Source organism: Coturnix japonica, chromosome 3, assembly GCF_054131305.1.
Source record: "Coturnix japonica strain WE chromosome 3, WE-NBRP24, whole genome shotgun sequence".
NCBI classification, from domain to species: Eukaryota; Metazoa; Chordata; class Aves; order Galliformes; family Phasianidae; genus Coturnix; species Coturnix japonica.
Window position 1 is genome coordinate 26196525 of NC_140665.1, and position 14516 is coordinate 26211040.

Sequence of the window (14516 nt, forward strand, 5' to 3'; positions counted from 1 at the left end):
GTAAATCTGAGTTGATCTGTTGTGGTTTTGTGATGCATTCATTTTAGGACACCAGACTGGAATTGAGCCAAAGCACCAAACACTTCACCCACTACTTTGTTTAATCTTCTAAAGCCATTCAGATCTTTTAAAGTTTTCATAATTAAATTTAACATGCCAACAGCATCAACTTCAATTTACTAATATTTGTAGTTCACTATTGAGTGATTGCCTAATATCTATAAAAAGCCTAAAACTTATGCCAGTGTATCACTTAGCCCCTCGTTCCAGGTAATGCAAATGTGTTTTATGATATCATCTACTATGACATTTTATTGTGAACCTCAGAAACAAAAAGCCTAATCGAACATTTTGCAGACCAAACGATTTATACTTACTAATGTATTACTAGTATATCATAGTTTTTTTTCTGAATAGACACATAAAGAGAAACACACAAGAAAACCAACAAAAAAAACCCACTTGTCTTACATTTCTATATTTTTGTCTTTCTGAAGATGTAGCTTCTCTTAGTAATAACGTTCTATATATTCCTTCCTTTTGTCGTCAGTTGAGTATGTACTAGAACTAGAACATTCCTGCTCACACACACACAGATGTATTTATGTAAACAGAGACTAATAGATGGGTATGAGAATAAAACACCAAAATTGCTCAGAAATGCCCAAATTCTCTGTTCTTTGACAAGTACAACTGCCAAATACTGAATTGGATTTTCCACAAAGTAACAAACTTAAAATTTTGTAAGCTAAATATATTAACTTCTATTTTCTTTATGACAGAAGAAGGCAATAAGAGCTAAAAATGCACAGTACTCAAAAAATTGTTTTGCTTTTGAGTAAGGATACTGACTCACTCCAAGGCGCTTGGAAGCTGATTCACAAATTCATAATTCTTGGTCACTATACATACATACACACACACACATACATATGTACACACACACAGAGTGTATATTGTTGTTGTTTGTTTTTAATTTTTAAACATATATGTTTAAAAAATTAATTAGAACAAAAAGCAGCAAGTCTGTGACAATGGTTGGGTAGAATGCTGTTTCCATAGCTTTCGGTCTCACTCTTTAAAATGATCATTTTTCAGTAGGAGAAATACACAGTTATGCAAATCAACACTCAAACATTCATCGTCATCTCCACAATATTTAATAGACTGAAATACAGCAAAGAAGGTAAAGGAAACATACAGATCTGGCCAAGTCTTTCCAAGCAGTTCTTTGTATGAGACTTGATTCAGCAAGAGCTTTAGTTCCAGTTCTGCTAAGGGTGAACTCAGAAGCAAATCAGACAACTATACTACAAAGTAAAGAATCCTGAAATACTTATACTAATGGAATAAAGATCAGTGCTCATGATTCCTCTGTTTCATAAGTCAAAGTGGCATTTATCTGATGATTTAAAACACTGGATACAATACTTACTGTAAAATTCAAGTAACAATGCAAACAACTTGGCAAAAAAAATTGATTCAACAGTTATTTCTTTGGCCAAGAACTCCAACATCTAACAGAAATACCACTTGGAATGCACATCCCAGCATGTATATCAAGGTATGGATGAGGAAAAAGCAGAAAGGTACGTGTGAAAGATCAAGATAAACATAAGACGGTGCAGCTGTCTTAGTAAACATGTCTCAAAGCTACCAATACCTCTCAGATGTACAATATATTCAAGCTAGAAAATGAAATCAATTTGCAAATGACAGAAAACTTTCCAGCCAGCAAATCTGCCTTCCAAGACCTTTGCAGATTCCTTTTGCTGTGATGGAGAAATTTCTACACCTCTCTTTACATTGATACAAAGCAAAGGGTAGCGTTATGAGCTCAGTTTCTAGAAGTAGTTAAAAGCATTACTTTATGATCCCAGTATCATTGTAAAGAATTTCTATTGCTAACAGATTATACTTTAGAAAGGCTTAAGCATCTTTCTGTCTTCCAGAAAATTTATTTGCCTTCTCCAGTATCAGAGGTTTGATATTATACACTTCTGTATGCTATTTATATGCACTGGGGTGATATCATATTATTCAGACACTACTAGAAGCCACACTACTCACTTGCTTTGAATAAAAACTGCGACCTTCTCAACTATAGAAAGTAATCTGTGCTTAGAAATATCAGACACTGTAACAGTATTTTAGTATTTGTTTTCTAAGGAATTACCCAGCAAGGACTGCTGTCTTGCTCACTCTGAAGAGCTACGTGCACTCACTGGAAACAATTAATGCTACTAAAAACCTTGAAATGATGCTACAACACTAATTGAAAGCCATTTTTCAAAAACCTGTTGTACTCAAAATGAGATCTCTAGCAATATAGTCCCTATAAAAGTACATGTATCATCAGCACCACAAATGTATGAAGGGAAAGAACCACTGTTTGCATGTAGCCTGGAGGTGTGCTGTGTCTGTATGAGAACAAATGGTGGATATGTACCCTGACTTTACTTGACCAAACTCTCAAAATACCATAGTAGTAGAGCTAGACTAGAACAACACTAAATTGCAACCTTTTGTAAATAGCAGCTTTAAGCTCTTTACCTTTGTCAACACAATAACCCCAGACAAATAGAACAACGCACATAACCAACGCACTCAGCAACCTATTCCAAAGCTGCTATAAAAATCATACTTTCAGGAAATAAATTAGGATTGTGTTTTGTGTGAAAGAAACAGTTCAAAATTCTATTGCAAAACACAGTGACTTTTAAATACATATATTGTATATTTATTAAATTAGTAGAAATCAACAAGACCAACCCACACTTCATTATTATTTTACAATACCCAGGAGTCGAGCCAGCCACCTTCCAGCCCAGTTGGAAAGTAATCAGCCATTCCCCAGAGCCCACAGGCTCAGCACAGACATGACCTAATGCTGCTGCCCACGAAGTAGCAGGGAGGGTAAGAGCTCATGATCCTGTGCAACAGGCATTGGGTTATGGACTGAGGCCAGGAGGAACGGTAACACGGCCAACATTTCTGATCAAATTATACCTCACTTGTCCTTTGAATTCAAGTCAGCCTTCAATGAAGTAAAGGAGTAAATGTTTTTGTTGTTGTTTTTTTTTTCCTCCCTGAGTTTTGAAATACTTCTAGCAGCTCATAAAACATTATTTTTTTGGTACCTACCATTAACTTCTGTACCCATGAATTTTAATATTGGCATGTGAGACTAGCCAACATTGCCCTTAAAAACATATATACTTTCTTTAAAAAAAGGTGTAACCTTGCAGCCTGAATGACATTTACTGAATGAGAAATTAGGTGAGATAACACATGCTAAGCAAAGTTCAGAGCTATATCATGTTATAGAGAGTCAATCCATAGAAATGTATTTTGCTTAAAATTTTGAGAAGGGAAAAACATTCTCTGCCAGTGCTGTGGCTCATATACGATCCATTGCACTTCAAATGCTTGTGAAAGCTAGAAGCAAAATGCATTCAGGACAAGACTAAGTACAGCAGGACTAACACAATTATCTAACAATGAGTAGTTTTCATGGGCAGAATTGGAAAATTCTAAAAAAATTAAAATTATAAGTGTACCTTTACCACCCTTGTCAGGTGGATTCACAGGAAAATTCAGACTGCGGTTTTAATTTCTAGCATCCCCTGGAAAACCCCTTTCAGTTACACTCTTAAGAAAACAAGCTTATTCCTCTGATGTTTGATAAAAGGTCCTGACTTAAAGAATTTCTTTTGAAGATAGCGACTTCTCCAAATATTATATTGTTAAGGGATATATTGTTATCCTATGTACTTAACTCTGATTCATTTCTTGTTTTAAAAAAATCTGAATTCTGTTTATTTTAATGGTACATTACTATTACTGAAGTACTCCAAGAGAAATAGATTTGTGTTTTCAAAGAAAATGATAAAACAAAAACAATGTCTGTTAAGATTCAACACTGAAAAAGAAAACAAAAATACACACTTGATCATGTCAGTGCTTCAAGCCACTTGCAAGTTGCTGAAATTCATCTTCTATTTACTTGTTCTTGCACCCTAACAGATGCAGTAAAAGTGATATTCCAGAAATCTAAAGGAAAAATCTACATTCCCATTTCCGTACAAAACCACATCCTAGGGAGGTTGAAGCTCAAAAGATATGGGGATTATCCAGCAATACTACAGGAAGACAAAGCGGGGAACATCAGAACTGGAGTTTCACAGGTGATTTCAGACATCTGAAAGGCAAAAGTGTCACTCAGGGATTTTTCTGGAAAGTGCAAAAGTGTAAGAGAGGAAAAAGGAAAAAAACAAAATTACACTCAGCTTCTATTCCTTTTCAGATGGAGAAGGAACTGTGTCTTTCCTGAGGAATGTGGGAATCCTGTTTAGTCTGAAGCCAGCGACCATTCCCTTCCATCAAAAGGGTGAGGAACAGCAGCAATAGGATATAAAATTCCAACTGGTCTCATCCAGGGCAAAGTGAGACCCCAGGCGATGTTAAGAGCTTGACAAAAGTCTACACAAACAGAAGCCCTTCACAGAAGACATACTGGGGTCCCTTCTACTTGACTCTCATAAGAAACATGATACTTAAACACTACCAACTACAGCAAAAAAAAAAAAAAAAAAAATACAAGTCCATTTAAGGGTATGTGGAGTTGATGCATGTATTCTGCAATTCTAATATAAGGAACTTTTCGTGCTCACTGGGTTTCCCAGAGCTAATGTACACACTTAGCACCTGTTCTGTGTGGTGATTAACATAATATTCATATCAGCAATGGACAGAACTTATTATTAAACATTACATATCCATTCTCTCATTAGAAAAAAAAAAAAAGCATTTATGCCAAAAATGACTTTTAGCAGTTCTCTAATCTCATATCAACAGAATTAGTTATGTGACAGTTAAGTAAAAAGAAATATTTTAATCTAATGTGAAAATACTCATGAGACCCTTTCATCCCCCTCCTCCACCCCCCCTTTCTTTTTTTAAACATATTTGTTCAAATTTAATACCCTTAAAAAACAGCTTCAAATCCCAATCTTTATCTCCTCCTTTGCTTTCATTGGAGGCTCCTTCTCTTTTCTGTCCCAACCTCTTCCACTGCATAGCTCAAGGCAAAAACACGCTAGGAATGAAACAAAATGCAAGGCACTGTTCTGCAGAAAGCACAGCCAAACTTAAATAAAGCAAGCTTATTTTCTCTCCTTGCTAAGAAGCAGGCACTTGATTTTGATTGACATATGGCAGCACAAAGGAGTCAACCAGAGTAGTGTTTATCGAATGACCCATGAAAGACAAAGCTGACAGAAAATCAGGAAATGTGAAAAAACAGAAGTTTGTTCAGCACCAGTGTTTATGGATTTAACAGGCACAGTACATAAGCATCCATTGTGTCATTCACATCTTTGATAATTGAAACCAATTTCAGCACCACTTATTACATATGACAGCAAAGTTATATTTACAGCAAAAGTATAAATAATTGGTAAAAACCCCTCCATGATATAGTAAACTTGTGCCTTTCAAAATCTGCTCTGTGCTAAGATTAACAAACTTTGCATTAAAACGTGTATCCAGTTCTTTTCCTATTACACATGAAACACAAGAAAAACATTTGCATATTGAAAATTGAAAAGTTGACAGGGCTGACTAAGAAACTAACTGTAACTTGTTTTCAGCAACAAAAACTACCCTGTGACAACTTTTTACAACTGAACAAGAATATCAATATTTTTCCCACTCTCAAAAAAGCGGCAGCACTTCAGGCCCACCATTGCTGTCAATAGCACATTACTGATGAAGTAATTAGCATAATATAAAAAACAGAGATCAAACTAGGTGAATGGTATAAATACCAGCAGTGCATTTACTACACTGTACACTGAAATAACAATGCAGAAAATAATGTAAAATTCTGTAGAGTAGCAAATTTGTCAAACACAGGTATTGTCTAGTAGAAGATCTGAACATAAACATAATCACTGTGTTATTATTATTGACTTGAAGTTCACAAAGTTTAAGTCTGTAATGTCTTAAAAACTTATATTTTCCTTAATTTTTAAAAATAATTTATTTAATGTTCAACCACATATACTTTTACACAAGGTGAAAAAAAAATCATAAACTATTAAAATAATAATAGTAATAAAAAGATATTAGAAAATGTAAACTCTGCAGTTTTGAAACTCTATATACCATAATCTTAAAAGCATATGTATTAGCTTCAATTATTAAAGGAATTATTCCAAGAGGCAACTGTTCTGCATTCCAGGACTGCCTCAGGTTTGTTTTGCTCAAGTGTAAATGGAAGAGAGAATGGAGATCTCTATTTGTACAAACTTTTAGAACTAAAAGCTGAGAGACTGGTATATAACCAAGATAGAAAGGAACTAAAACTACTTTTGATTTAGTATCACTCATGTCCACATCCCAGTATTTCACAAGCATCCCACTATTTTTCAACAAGGAGAGCAATACAGAATCAGGCCTGCCCCATTGAAGTCATCAGCTGATGTCCCTCTGTAATTATTAAGGGCATAACTTCAATATTAGTTTTACCTTGATTTTGTGATTTGCAAAGTTGACATTTAAGGGATGTGGTACCAGATGTCTCCAACCAAATCAGAAAAGTACATTCTGCGTATATTCAGCTGCCTTATTACTCACTCTGCAAGAGTCCAGAATTTTCAAATATGGAAAAAAAAAATCCTAAATTATTGTATACTCCTTTTTGTCTGGAATTTGTATTTTAAGAACACCAAAAGTCAACCATTATTCTAAACAACTTCAACAGAAGCATGAAGCTTCTGCCTTTCCATTACATGAGGCAGAAATTGCTCTGATCAGAAATTAGACATCTGAGACTCCTTCAGTCAGCTATGACCAAACTTCAACTTCTAGAATACCCAAAGCTTGGCAAAAAAGCTTAAGTGCAAGTCTTTCAGAATGGTCTGCAGCAAGTGCCTGGCTAGGCTGGAAAAAGGAGTGAATTTAACCCACTTGTGATGAGAGGATGTAGACAACATTACCTGGCAAGTCCTTGTCACCAGCCCTGGCCCAAGTACTACCTTCCATCACAAAAGAAGGATGCATTCTCAACAACTAATAGGTAGCTGGTACCATGGACATACCAAGCCGTAACTTTTGGTTTTGGTGTACCAGTTGACCTGAAGATGATAGAATCTAGTGGATATATTTTTTACAGTAACAGTTCTGGTTTTGCTAGAATATCATGAAAACACAACAGCAATAACATCCCCTGCCAGACACATACATAAAAACATTGCTGAACCTTTCACCTTCACACTACTTAAGATACAGGTACATAAGAACAGTCCTAGCTTTACAGATGACAAACTAAAAACATAAAAACTTAGTAATTTATCTTAAGCCATAGAGGAAGTCAATGAAATGTAGTCACTGAGAACTCAATTCTTCCTTTCCTGTCTGCAACCTAAGCATAATTACCCAATAACATCCTATGCTCCCAAAATTTTATTATGTTCATGTACTGATCATTATGTTCTCTAATTGTATGGTTCAAGGGCAGCTTACAAATGTTTTTTGCTTCTTTGCTTTGAGTTGTGGCGTGCATCCATTGATGGGAAACGATTCTTTTTAATAAAAGATTCTGTTTTAGGAACTAAAAATAATTTCCTATTAAGCACTTGTCTTAGTTATTACAGCTGGAGAGAGGAAAATGCTGCAACTGAATCCATTATATTCTGGTCCAGAGGAAGGGTTTATATGCCCAACCTTAGAGGTCAAAATTACGCTGCTGTGCTCTATAAATTGTTTTCACATAGGTATCAAGACTTAGATGAGATCCGGCTATATCATTAGACTACGATTTAAGGTCTGAATGAGAACTGCTATTTAATAGCAATTTAATTAAATACTAATAGAGTGAATTTACAACTCTAAAAGCTGATCCCAAGCCCTAATGATGAAAACTATCTGCTAGAATCATCAACGAGACCAGCTTACAGGCATAATCAAATAGCTCCAAGATTGTCTAAGGTAATTTTATTCTTAAGATACTGATTTCATACAACACAGGTAGAAAAACTAAAAATGTCCCAAGCTGGACCATCTAGAGAGGATTTAAAAGGAGGAGGTTTTTAATATTACAATATTGCTCTCCCCCCCCCAAAAAATAAAACATTTCTAAAAATCAGGATGCAGACATTCAAAGAAAGAGAAGCATTAGCTCTTAGCTAACTTCTTCCTAAAGCCCTTTAAAATTAAACTCCACAACACATTGAAATACGGCATTTACCTGGGACACTGGCTTTTCAGAAAAGATTATGAATGAAACACACTGGCTGACTAAATAGAGCTGGGAAATTATATAGTACCTAGTAACAACAGATCAGATATCAGGATGCGATAAAAAGGAAAGACAGTCTAATGATTTGCGCACAGAAGGAGGGAGGAACGCTAAGAAAATAAAGCATGGATATTCTATTTTGCATGTACCTCAGGACAAATTCTGTGGCTGTTACCATTCTTATCTACATTCAGCAGTATATCTGTGTTCCTTAACAGTCCTATTCAGAAACACTTCTAACAACATACTAAAAGTAGGTTGCATTGAAAGTAATGCCTCCTATTAATGTCCATGGAAACTACATCAGATACAAAGAGCACAATAACACTATTTGATAAAGCACATTTCCAGCTACTATTTTTCAACATCGTCACTACCATCAGCTGCGCATTTTCACCCACAGCAAACAAGAGCCTGCATGCCATGCATGTAAAAACTTGCACCAGCAGAGGTGATCTACTGTCGCTGTCACCACTGCTGAAATGCACCGCCCCCTCCTTCAATGTGCTCACATCCACTGTCTAGTCTCCATAAACATTCAGCAAGCATCAGTGAATGTTAACTTGTGCTTTTTTTTTTTTTTTTTTTTTTTTTGCATTGAGGAAACCAGCTCTGCACCTTTGCTTTGTATGCGGCTCCAGATCAGATGCCATTCTGTCAAACTGCCCCTCTGCTGCCATACGTGACACAGCAACAAAATATAATGGAATACTGGTTGGAAAGTTCAACTTCTACCACTATACAACCAACATCCATCTCTGAATTGCAGGCTAACATTATCAAATTATTGCATTACATTCAGAGCAACCCTCGTAGATGAAGGAGTACAGGTAATAAAGAAAAATCTAAGGCAAAAACAGATTTACTTCAGATCTCTGTAATATTACTTCATCAAAGTGTATACAAATAACAGCGATGCAACACAGTTTTACTACCACTACAGAGAGTCACATTAGCAGAGGTAAGGGAAAGGATAGATTTCCTCTATAGATTTGAAGAAATGTAATGGAAACGAAAGGATGAAAAGCAAAGGACAGTAACTCCACTGTGCAACTACAGGCCATGGCCTGCATTTCATCACCATTCAGGAGTAAATGGAATCTGTAACTGAAAAGATAAAAGTTGAAGAGGACAAAATAAAAACCATGTCCTCAACTTCTTTTTCAAAAATAACATGGGGAATAGCATTTCAAAATTGTTACTATATTCCACTGTTTCCAACAGGACAATAGCCATTTACCTGTTCCTGTATTCGCTAGTGCAGTTCAAGTTCCCCACACTGTCCTCTGCATTCTACATTGTTTGGGTCAAACTTTGCAAGGGCTCAACTTCCCTTTGAAATGCTGCCACGCTTGGTCTGTTTAAGAATGAAACCTGCTTGCCCTTAGGGCTTGATAGAGTTAAAGGGCAAAATCCTGGCTCCATTTAAAGTCAGTGGGCAGTTTGCCATTTAATTCAATTGGTCTAGTATTTCACAGGGACCTTACGGGTATACTGAAAAGCTTGTACCCATGTATCTTTCTTTTGCTTGGAGGAATAGCAACAGCATGTATTAGATTCTAACAGTAAAGCCTGGGTGGTAACTATAGGACACTGGCTTTTACTTTCAAAGCTCATATCAAGCTCTAAAGCATTCATTCAAAATTATGAGATAAAACTGTAAGTGTTGGTTCATCTACACTACAAGCTTTTAGTTGGCACTCAAAAATTTATTCTAAAATTTAGAAACTACAGTAAAGGCATCTGAGAAAACATTCACTTTCATTTAGACCAGATGACTTTAAAGAAAAAGATCACAAAAATCACATTTTATTTCACAGCAGGAACGCACATGTTATTCAATACTAGCAAAAATGTGCCTGTTCCCAGTGCTATACTGCAACTGGCTTGGGAGATATTTGCAGAGACAGCATAGGCAGGACATTTTAGATAACTCCAGCCTCAGCATTTTAAACAGACTATAAAATGTAACTAACAATTCACAGAAGTAATTACACTTTCATTTTTCCTTTTCGAACTGTACCTCCAACATACCTCTAACAACACAAGAGGTACAAACCTTCCAATGAATCACGGGGGAATATTTTGTTTAAATCCTCAAGACTTATCTGTTTTTATTTAACTTTTTGTTTATTCCAAGACTTTCTTCCTGGTGCCATATGGACTCATTTCTAGCACCAATATATCTAGCTGCTGATTTGAAGTTCAAATCAACATATGAGAAATACATCTGACAAGGAAGATGAAATATACAGATGACATACAGAACTCCAGAAGAAAAAAAAATACACACGTTCCTCAAAAAGTAATTACTCGACTAACATAGGGTTGGATAAGGACATCGATTTATGGCAGGTGCAAATCTGTAGAGATTTTATAAGTAGTAATTAGTCAGCTATGAGTAGAGCTCAATTTAGAAATTCTAACTGCTGTGAGTGGTTCTTGTTTTAATTTTTTTTTTCCTTGAAAATATCTATATAACAACGAATACTACTATTACTCACCTACTTACAGAATGAGATTCAAATACTCTCTCATACAAGTCATTTAAAATTATTTGTACAGGACTGTACAGTCAAATGGTGGAAAAACTCAAATAATTGCAAAGTTTTACTTCACAAACAAGTAAAACAACAGTAGACATAAGTGACGGAGATCAGGATGTACAGATTTTTAGGCCTTATTTTTTTTCCCCCCAGTTCCTTTATATAAATAGTCATTTGTTCTGAAGTTAAAAATACTCCTCCTCTTTTAATGTTAAATGCATATGGGTATTCTTATATCCATCTTCGTAAGTTTGGAAATAGATGCAGAGAGTAACCCATTCTGTAGTGTCTCTATTCCACTTCCAACATTCCGGCATAATATTAAAGACCAACTTGGTAAAGACAAGGGGAGAATAATTAAGTTATGCACTGCTTTCTCATTTTTGATTGGAAATTAAATTAGTAATCATTGTTCAGAACATTTGTTAATACCATAAGCTTGCCCTCACCCCCAACACTTCAAAAATTAGAAGTAATAAAAGCTGCAGATAGCCACTTTTATCTAAACTCAGACAGGATGTGGGATTTGTACATTCATAAAATCCATTTTCCATTTATTTCCATCACGTCGAATGAAAATTTATTCCAACACTTGAACTGGATGTGCAACCTGACAAAATCTCTTTGCTCAAGAAAAGAGATAAAGAAAGAGAATGCCAATTAATGCAATTACTCACGGAAAAGATATGAGGATGAGTACTTATCAGGTCAAGTTCAAAAACATATCAGAATCACCAGTGTTAAAAAAAACAACAAAAGAAAACACACAAGAAAAAAACAAAAAAGCCCTTGCACTCTCTGTGCTGAGTAGCACTATTAAATTCAGATGCAGGGTTCTGTTTAGGTTGGACAGGCCCCAACAGTAGAACAAAGTCAGTCTGTCTTAGTACCATAACCAAATTCTACAAGTTAACAGCTTTTCATGAAAAGCTGCCATTTCAAAATGTCAATCAAACCTGAATATAAGTGGGAACTCCTGCAGAAATAACCAGCTGCAGGTTTGAAAAACATTTTTCACTGAAAGTGGAAACACAAAAGATGTTTGAATGAGATCTCTTTTCATTCCTGTAACAGTAGACGATCATTTTCACAACATCAAGGACAAAAACACAAGACAAAATTGCAAATAATGTCTTGAAAGAACCATTTGCAGGGGTGATGAATGATTCAAGTTACAAATGACAGAATTATTGGCAAATGGAAACTCATTAATATGAAAAAGCTTCTCTTACTAGGCTATAGCTTGACTCCACTTTTTATTGCATCTGAATGATTAGGTTGTATGTATTTATTTCAAATCCTTTTAATGCTCCTTTTCTCACCTTGAGGCAGCCACTTGCACCATGAACATCTAACTCGCAACAAAAACAGCATGTCTATGCTGTTGTGTTTATTAAACAAAATAAATATTTTCAGTTAATCAAAACACATATTCTAACAGAATGAAGTTAAAATTTATATTCTGACCACTGAAAGAAGAAGTTTTCTCATCCAGTTCTGCACATGTAAATGTGTTTTCACTCAGTAAACAAGAGGAAAATATTATTTACACTAGCATGTACTGTAATGGAACACAAGCTTAGTAATAACACTTCAGATTCATTCTCCTTTCACAGTTCCTTCACAGCAGGAACAAAGTTATTTTTCAATTCTCTGAGAAATGTATACGGTCTCTGAAAATTAATTTGCTACCTAAATACCAGCTTCATCCATTTTCTCAAGTAATAGACTGATGTAATCACTTATGTATTTCACAAATCTCTACATTCGATGATGGGAAAAAGATTCATCTAATAAGGAAGCCCTCCTGGGTTCTATACTGCTATTTCTGCCCTATAAAATGTATGAATATCCATTCTATAAAATCAGCATTCATTACACAGTTCTCAGCATAAACATATAAATAAGTGAATACACTGCGTGGTAGATGAACACCTCAGTATGACTCAGTTTACAGTAGTAGTGTAGCTATTCTGCTTCACTTATACTTGCCCCCTTCCTAGTGTGACTATCACTGGCAATCACTGTACAGTGTGAATGGTATGATATTAATTCTTCTGAGCGATGCCACTCAAGTTATGCTTCTCAGCAAAAGGAAAACACACTTATGAAGTGACAAAATTCAGTAATTGTAACAAGATAGATTAGCACAGCTGTAATAAATAATTCAACTTATAGGAATGAAAGTTGTATGAGTAAAGCAAGCAACTAACAGATATGAACCTTCAGCAGCATTCACAGAAAACTAAGATGCTGCACAGAATTACATTCAAACAAGTCATCACTACAACCTTGGTGTACCAAGATATTAGTCACATCACCTGATTTCACACTACAGCACTGTTTTTTATAGCATACCAACATATATGCGATATTTATATCATTAATCTTTATATTAAATCAAGCTGCATTTCTCTAGCTGCAGGTTTGCAGTACAGCACAAAAGTCACCTGAGAAGGTTATTGTTACACTCAACCTTTACTTCAGTTGAAGCACAACAGAAGCTTATCAGCAAGGCTTGCAATAAGAAAACAAGAAATACAGGGAGAATTTTCATTGCTGGTTCTTGTTCTTATCAATTTGTATTACCAGCATTTGCTTCCAAGTAAGCTGCAGCATATGTCTGCTCTAGTTTTCAGGGACTAACAATTAGCTGTATGAATAAACAGACGAAGTAAGATTAACTCAGCCAGATAATGTTGCTACCAAGCTATTTAAAAATTGAGACAGAAAAAAAAAAGAAGGGAAAGAAGGAAAAGAAAAACTGTGCCAAGCCTACTGCCTTAATAAGCAGAGTACTTTTTGAACATTCCCCAAAGCATAAGGATTTCCTATTTACTTCAGGAAACAGCTTACAAGTCAAAACGTGCTGGAGGTTTTTTTTTGGTTTTTTTTTTTTTTATTATTATTTTGTTAGGAGCTGCCAATTGTTAGTTAAGATTACTATTCATTTTACAGGAGTGTTAAGAATGCAAATGGTTAACAGCAGTATAAACTATATACTTGGTTTAAGTTTGAATGTCTAAAACTATTACACACTGCATTCATCTGCATTCCCTGTTTATGGGAATGAAATATGTAGTCATTTGAAGTCCACAATATGTATACTGTGTTTGTAATAACTGCAGATTTTACAAGCACATTATTCTTTCCATTAGGATTAAAACCTCACCGAATAGCAATTTGTGAAAGAATTCTAGCAGGGCCCTGAGCCCGGAACTCTGACCTCTGATGAGATGCTTGGCAGCAACAAACTCTAGGTCTAAGCAAAACATCTGGTTTGAGTTAGACTTCCTGAAAAAATAGCCCCTGTACTGGGGAAACTGGTATTCACTCAGCTTTGTCTATACACTTTGACTGACTTCAGCACTGCTGCAGGAAAAAAAAGCTCTGCCAGAATGCACGTCAATCACTGTAGACTTCTTGGTGGCCTCCAAAGAGCCAGGCACTTACATTGAGAAACACTTTTCTTGCTTCTTGGGTTTTTTCATATTGTACTTCATAGCAGTGTTTGTTTCAGAATTAGTGCCAACACTGAATTATCTAATGCAAAACTACAGTCAAACTCAAAACATAAATTTTGCCTGAAATAGTTTCCGCAGACTTTTTCTTTCTTTTTTTTTTTTTTAAAACAATAATTACTTTGACTTAATTTTTCTTGCAAATTT

The 14516-nt window shown here is 35.4% G+C and overlaps 1 protein-coding gene across 8 annotated transcripts in view; it reads right to left on the minus strand.

Annotated features, from left to right (window-relative positions):
* Positions 1 to 14516, minus strand: part of SRBD1 (S1 RNA binding domain 1) — a 114478-nt gene that overhangs the window by 20611 nt on the left and 79351 nt on the right. The gene's annotated exons all lie outside the window — the stretch shown is intronic.